This window comes from Neomonachus schauinslandi, chromosome 2 (genome assembly GCF_002201575.2).
Source record: "Neomonachus schauinslandi chromosome 2, ASM220157v2, whole genome shotgun sequence".
Taxonomy (NCBI): Eukaryota; Metazoa; Chordata; class Mammalia; order Carnivora; family Phocidae; genus Neomonachus; species Neomonachus schauinslandi.
This window is the reverse complement of record NC_058404.1, coordinates 31,498,070-31,506,271: the sequence shown is the minus strand read 5'-3', so window position 1 is coordinate 31,506,271 and position 8,202 is coordinate 31,498,070. Positions and strand designations below refer to the sequence as shown.

At 38.2% G+C, this 8,202-nt stretch overlaps 1 pseudogene; it reads left to right on the top strand.

The window, feature by feature from the left end:
* Positions 1 to 6,924: 6,924 nt before the first annotated feature.
* LOC123324085 lies at positions 6,925 to 7,038 on the top strand (annotated as a pseudogene).
* Positions 7,039 to 8,202: the final 1,164 nt, after the last annotated feature.

Genomic DNA, 8,202 nt, shown 5'->3' with positions numbered 1-8,202 from the left:
AAAGACTAGAATTAACACTCATTCCTCACCCATGAGCCAAGAAATCTGAAGAGTCATATGAATTTAAGTGCATCAGGCACCAGTCAGTTGTATAGTACCATCCTGAAGAGATTTTTTTTTTAAAGACTTCATTTTGAGGGGCGCCTGGGTGGCTCAGTCGTTAAGCATCTGCCTTCGGCTCAGGTCATGATCCCAGGGTCCTGGGATCGAGCCCCACATTGGGCTCCCTGCTTGGCAGGAAGCCTGCTTCTCCCTCTCCCACTCCCCCTGCTTGTGTTCCTGCTCTCGCTATCTGCTGTCTCTCTCTCTGTCAAATAAATGAATAAATAAATCTTTAAAAAAAAAAAGGCAAAAGACTTCATTTTGAGGGCAGTTTTCGGTTCACAGCAAAACTGAGAAAAAAGTACAGAGATTTCCTATGCATCTCTTGCCCCCACACATGCACAGCATCTCCCATTACTAGCATCCCCCAAAACAGTGGGACAGCATTTGGTGTCATCATTGTTCCTTATATTGGCCATTCTAATAAGTGGTATCTCGCTATTGTTTTAATTTGCATTTCCTTCATGACAGATGGTGTGGATCATCTTTTCATATGTTTATTTGCCATCTGTGTATCTTCTTTGGTGAGGTGTTTGGTAAGGTCTTTGTCCCATCTTTTAATTGGGTTGCTTGATTTCTTATTGAATTTTAAGAGTTCTTTGTATATTTCCAATTATAGTCCTTTATCAGGTGTGTTTTTGGCAAACATTTTCTCCCAGTATGTGGCTTGCATTTCATTCTCTTGACGTTATCTATTGCAAAGCAAAAGTTTTTCATCTTAATGAAGTCCAGTTTATCAATTATTTCTTTCATAGATTATGTCTCTGGTATTATATCTAAAAATCATCATCATACCCAAGATCGTCTACATTTTCTTAAATGTTATCTTCTAGGAGATTTATAGTTTTGCATTTTATGTTGAGGTCTATGATCCATTTGGGGTTAATTTTTGTGAAGGGTGTAAGAACAGTGTCTAATTCAATTTTTTTTTTTTGCATGTGGGTGTCCAGTTTTTCCAATACCTATCTTTGCTCCTTTGTCAAATGTCAGTTGACTATCTTTATGAGGGTCTATTTCTGGGCTCTATTCTGTCCCATTCATCAATTTGTCTCTTCTTCTTTTGCCAATACCACACTATTTTGATTACTCTAATAATCTTATAGTAAGTCTTAAAATCAAGTAGTGTTAGTCCTCCAACTTATTCTTCAATGTCATGTTAGCTCTTCTGGTTCTTTTGCCTCTTCATATCAAGTTTATAATCAGTTTGTCAATATCCACAAAATATCATGCTGGAATTTTGATTGGGATTGAATGGAATCTATTGATCAAGTTGGGAAGAACTGACATCTTTAAAATATTGAGTCTTCTTATCCACAAACATACAATATCTTTCTTTACTTACTTCTTTGATTTCTCTCATCAGAGTTTTATAGTTTTGCTATAAACTTGGGGGGAAAGCTCTCAGTTTTTCCCCCTTGAGAACAATATTTGCTGTGGGTTTTTCATAGGTGGCTTTTATGATATTGAGGTATGTACCCTCTATCCATATACTCTGAAGAGTTTTGATCACGAAAGGATGCTATACTTTGTCAAATGCTTTTTCTGTATCTATTGAGAGGATCATATGTTTCTTGTTCTTTCTTTTATTAATGTATTGTATCACCTTGATTGATTGCAGATGTTGAACCAACCTTGCAGCCCAGGGATAAATCCCACTTGGTCATGGTGAATAATCCTTTTAATGTACTGTTGGATCCTATTGGCTAGTATTTTGGTAAGAATTTTTGCATCCATGTTCATCAGGGATATTGGTCTGTAATTCTCCTTTTTGATGGGGTCTTTGTCTGGTTGGGGGATCAAGGTAATCCTGGCCTCATAAATGGGTTTGCAAGTTTTCCTTCGATTTCTATTTTTTGGAACAGTTTCAGAAGAATGGGTATTAATTCTTCTTCAAATGTTTGGTAGAATTCCCCTGGGAAGCCATCTGGCCCTGGGCTTTTGTTTGTTGGGAGATTTTTGATGACTGCTTCAATTTCCTTCGTGGTTATAGGTCTGTTCAGGTTTTCTATTTCTTCCTGGTTCAGTTTTGGTAGTTGATACATCTCTAGGAATGCATCCATTTCTTCCAGGTTATCTAATTTGCTGGCATAGAGTTGCTCATAATATGTTCTTATAATTGTTTGTATTTCTTTGGTGTTGGTTGTGATCTTCCCTCTTTTATTCATGATTTTATTTATTTAGGTCCTTTCTCTTTTCTTTTTGATAAGTCTGGCCAGGGGTTTATCAATCTTGTTAATTCTTTCAAAGAACCAGCTCCTAGTTTCATTGATCTGTTCTACTGTTCGTTTGGTTTCTATTTCATTGATTTCTGCTCTGATCTTTATTATTTCTCTTCTCCTGCTGGGTTTAGGCTTTATTTGCTGTGCTTTCTCCAGCTCCTTTAGGTGGAGGGTTAGGTTGTGTATTTGAGACCTTTCTTGTTTCTTGAGAAAGGCTTGTACTGCTATATACTTTCCTCTTAGGACTGCCTTTGCTGCATCCCAAAGATTTTGAACAGTTGTGTTTTCATTTTCATTGGTTTCCATGAATTTTTTTAATTCTTCTTTAATTTCCTAGTTGACCCATTCATTCTTCAGTAGGATGCTCTTTAGCCTCCATGGATTTGAGTTCTTTCCAACTTTCCTCTTGTGATTGAGTTCTACTTTCAAAGCATTGTGGTCTGAAAATATGCGGGGAATGATCCCAATCTTTTGGCACCGGTTGAGACCTGATTTGTGACCTAGGATGTGATCTATTCTTGAGAATGTTCCATGGGCACTAGAGAAGAATGTGTATTCCGTTGCTTTGGGATGGAATGTTCTGAATATGTCTGTGAAGTCCATTTGGTCCAGTGTGTCATTTAAAGTCTTTATTTCCTTGTTGATCTTTTGCTTAGATGATCTGTCCATTTCAGTGAGGGGGTGTTAAAGTCCCCCACTGTTATTGTGTTGTTGTCGATGTGTTTCTTTGATTTTGTTATTAATTGGCTTATATAATTGGCTGCTCCCATGTTAGGGACATAGATATTTACACTTGTTAGATCTTCTTGTTGGATAGACCCTTTAAGTAGGATATAGTGTCCTTCCTCATCTCTTATTACAGTCTTTGGTTTAAAATCTAATTTTTCTGATATAAGGATTGCTACCCCACCTTTTTTTTGGTGTCCATTAGCATGATAAATGGTTTTCCACCCCGTCACTTTCAATCTGGGGGTGTCTTTGGGTCGAAAATGAGTCTCTTGCAGACAGCATATCGATGGGTCTTGTTTTTTAATCCAGTCTGATAGCCTGTGTCTTTTGATTGGGGCATTTAGCCCATTTACATTCAGGGTAACTATTGAAAGATAGGAATTTAGTGCCATTGTATTTAGCCTGTAAGGTGACTGTTACTGTATATTGTCTGTGTTCCTTTCTGGTCTATGTTGCTTTTAGGCTCTCTCTTTGCTTAGAGGACCCCTTTCAAGATTTCTTGTAGAGCTGGTTTCGTGTTTGCAAATTCCTTTAGTTTTTGTTTGTCCTGGAAGCTTTTTATCTCTCCTTCAATTTTCAATGATAGCCTAGCTGGATAGAGTATTCTTGGCTGCATATTTTGCTCATTTAGTGCTCTGAATATATCCTGCCAGTCCTTTCTGGCCTGCCAGGTCTCTGTGGTTAGGTCTGTTGCCAATCTAATGTTTCTACCATTGTAGGTTACATATCTCTTCTCCCGAGCTGCTTTCAGGATTTTCTCTTTGTCTCTGAGACTCGTAAGTTTTACTATCAGATGTTGGGGTGTTGACCTATTTTTACTGATTTTGAGGGGGGTTCTCTGTGCCTCCTGGATTTTGATGCCTGTTTCCTTCCCCAAATTAGGGAATTTCTCTACTATAATTTGCTCGAATATACCTTCTGCCCTCTCTCTCTTTCTTCTTCTTCTGGGATCCCAATTATTCTAATGTTGTTTCATCTTATGGTATCGCTTATCTCTCGAATTCTGCCCTCGTGATCCAGTAGTTGTTTATCTCTCTTTTTCTCAGCTTCTTTATTTTCCATCATTTGGTCTTCTATATCACTAATTCTCTCTTCTGCCTCATTTATCCTAGCCGTTAGAGCCTCCATTTTTTATTGCACCTCATTAATAGCCTTTTTGATTTCAACTTGGTTAGAGTTTAGTTCTATTATTTCTCCAGAAAGGGTTTCTCTAATAACTTCCATGCTTTTTTCAAGCCCAGCTAGTATCTTTAAAATCATCATTCTGAACTCTAGTTCCGACATCTTACTAATGTCCGTATTGATTAGGTCCCTGGCTGTTGGTACCTCCTCTTTTCTTTTTGTTGAGGTGATTTTTTCCATCTTGTCATTTTGTCCAGAGGAGAATAGATGAATGGGAGAACAAAATGTTAACAGGGTAACAACATCCCCAGAAAAGTGACACTAAACAAATCAGAAAAGACCTGAAACTGGGGGGAAAGAAAGGGAAAGAAAGAAAGAAGAAGAAAAAAGAAAAAGAAAAAAAAGATAAAAACAAACAAAAACCAAACAAAAAAAAGCAGAATATAATCAAATATGATCAGGCTGGTGCATAGATCAGTGCCACACCTAGATTTTGGGCATATTTTGGTCTGTTAGAAGAAAGTGCCTCCCAAAATTTTAAAGAAAGAAAAACTTATATATGTACAAAAATAAGAGTTAATACAATGAAGGGATGGAATATGACTGTAAAGATGAAAATTATAGAATATTTTATAAAAGGAATTGATAAGATAAGAAATTGGTTGAAAAAAGAAAGAGGATTTAAAAATAAAAAAGGGAGAGAATGTGATCAGGCAGGAGACTAGAACAAAGCCATACACTAGAGATTTGGGGTATATTTTGATCTGTTAGAAGAAACTATATGGCAAAATTTTAATGAGGGAACAACTTATATACCAAAAATAAGGGTACCCACTATGAAGGGATAGAATATTACTCTAAAAATCAAAAATAAAAAAGATTTTTTTTAAAAAAAGGGATTGATAAGATGTTGGTTGAAAAGGAAAAAGAAAAATTCAAAAAGAAAAAAAAGAACGTTAAAAAAAATTAACTTTGAAAGACTAAAGAATCATGGGAAAAAAGCCATGAATTCTATGTGCAGTATTCCCCTAGCACTGGCGTTCTGCCATTCTCATTGATCAGTAAACTTGGTCTTGGCTGGCTGTTCTCGCTGATCTTCTGTGGGAGGGGCCTGTTGCCATGGTTCCCAAATGTCTTTGCCAGAGGCAGAATTGCCCCGCCCTTGCCGGGTCAGACTAAGTAATCTGCTCGGGTTTGCTCTCGGGAGCTTTTGTTCCCTGCAAGGTTTCCGTACAGCTTTGGAGGAGGAGAGTGAAATGGTGGCCTCCCAATCTCTGCCCCGGAGGAGCCAAGAATTCGGTGTCCCGCTTCTCAGTGAGCCCCCAGAGAAAAGCAGTCAGTCATTCTCATCTCCCCGGTCTCTGGCCGCACTCCGTGCTCACCCGGCCTGTGACCGCGTGTTTCTATCTCTGGCTCACGACCCCATGTGGAGTCTCCAAACCAGCAGATCCCTGCGGTGCGCTCCCACGCCTCTCCTCCTGGGGGAGGAAGGGGAGTATCCCCGGACCTGCCACTTGTTGGGTCCCTGCTGGAGAAGCAGTGGCCTGACTGTGCCAAGGATCACGGTTTATGGCAACCCCGAGCTGAGAGCCCGCGCCTCAGCTCCGTCTCTGCAGCCAGCTTCCCCGCTTCTATAGCTGGGAGCTCTGCCACACTCAGGCACCCCCAGTCTTCTGTGACCCCGAGGGTCCTGAGACCACACTGTCCCACAAGGGCTCCACCCCCTGCTTAGCCACTGGAGCGACGTCCCTCAGCGGAGTCAACTTCTAAAAGTTCCAATTTTGTGCTCTGCGGCTCTATCACTTGCCAGAAGCGGTCGAGGGAGGCCCCCTCCCCCAACGTCTATCCTCCCGAATATCGCTTCGGATTCATTTCTCTGCACGTCCTACCTTCTAGAAAATGGTCGCTTCTCTGTTCAGAGAGTTGTTGCTATTCTTTTCTTCGATCTCCTTGAGTTCATATGTGTTCAGAATGGTTTGATCCCTATCCAGCTGAATTCCTGGGACCAGACGAAATCCAGGTCTCCTACTCCTCCGCCATCTTGCTCCTCCCCCTGCTCAAATTTTATACCTTTTTTTCCTGCTTACTTTGGATTTAAATTCTCTTCTTTTTCTAGTTTCCTAAGGTGGATGATTATATTATTAGTTTTAAATACATCTTCTTTTCTAATATATGTATTCAATGCTACCAATTTCCCTCAAAGAACTGCTTTTTTCTACAATCCACAAATTTTGGTAAGTTGTGCTTTAATTTTCATTTAGTTCAAAATACTTTTAAATTTCTCTTAGGATTTTGTCATTGACCCATGTGTTATTTAGAAGTATATTATTTAGGGCGCCTGGGTGGCTCAGTCGTTAAGCGTCTGCCTTCGGCTCAGGTCATGATCCCAGGGTCCTGGGATCGAGTCCCACATCAGGCTCCCTGCTTGACAGGAAGCCTACTTCTCCCTCTCCCACTCCCCCTGCTTGTGTTCCTGCTCTCAGTATCTCTCTCTCTGTCAAATAAATAAAATCTTTAAAAAATAAATAAAAAATAAATAAAAAAAATAGAAGTATGTTATTTAATCTCCAAGTATTTTGAGGTTCTCCAGCTCTCTTTTCGCTACTGATGTTTAGTTTAATATCATGTGACCTATAACTGAACCTTGCTTAATTTCTATTATTTGAAATTTGTTAAGACGTATTTTATGGTCTAGAATTGGTTGTCTGTCCTGGTAAATGTTACATGTGAACTTAAGAGGAATGTATATTCTAAGACTACACTTTCAGGGATCATTTCTATAGTTTGTTACAAGAGGAATGTATATTCTGCTGTTGTTAGATGAAGTAGTGTATAAATTAATTAATTAATTAATAGCTCCATCTGACTGGTGATGCTGTTCAGTTCAACTCCATTCTTACTGATTTTCTGCTTGCTGGGCCAGTCAATGGATACAATAGAAGTTTGTTGAAGTCTCCAACTACAACAATGCATTCATCTGTTTCTCCTTGCAGTTCTATTAGTTACTGCCTAATGTATAATGATGCTCTGTTATTCAGTACATACACATTAAAGATTGTTGTTATCTTGAAGACTTATCCCTTTCATCATTACTAATGGCCCTCTTCATTTCTTGTTATTTTCTTTTCTTTGAAGTTGGTTTACTCTGAAATTAATATAGCTATTCTGGCTTCTTTTGATTAATATTTGCATGGTTTATCTCTCTTCATCTTTTTACTTTTAATCTCCTTGTCTTTATATTTAAAGTGGATTTCTTGGAGACAACATATTTTATCTTTTTTTTTTAATCAGCACTGACAATCTCTTATTTACATTAAATGTAATTAATGATATAGCTAGATTAATATCTATCATATTTTATTGTTTCCTATATATTTTCAGTGTTCTCTGTAATTTTTTTTGTCTTCACCCTTTCTGCCTTCTCTGGTTTAAATTGACCATTTTGTAAGATTCCATTTCCTCTCCTTTCATCATATCAATTTTTACTTAACTTTTACTCTTTTTAGTTGCCCTGTGGTTGCAATATGCACTTACAACTAATCCAAATTCACTTCAAATAACACTGTACCACTTCACTGGTAGCAAAATGTCCTCATAACAGAGTATTTGTAATTCCTTCCTTGCATCTCTTATGACATATGACATTCATTTCACTTATTTATAAGGTATAATCACTGACTATATTGTTGCTATTGTTAATTTCAGGAAACTTATCTCTTAGACCAATTAAGAATAAGAAAAATAAACTTTATTTCACCTTCATTTATTCCTCTTAAAAGGTCTTTATGTAGATATAAGTCCCTGACCTATATAATTTTCCTTATTTCTGCAGAACTTTTACCATTTCTTGCAATGTGGATTTCCTTCTGAAAAATTTCCTCAATTTTTATTTAATTGAGAAAGTTTTTGGGTGCCTGAGTGGCTCAGTAGGTTAAGTGTCTGCCTTTGGCTCAGATCATGATCTCAGGATCCTGGGATCAAGCCTTGCGTCAGGCTTCCTGCTCAATGGGGAGTCTGCCTCTCCCTTTGT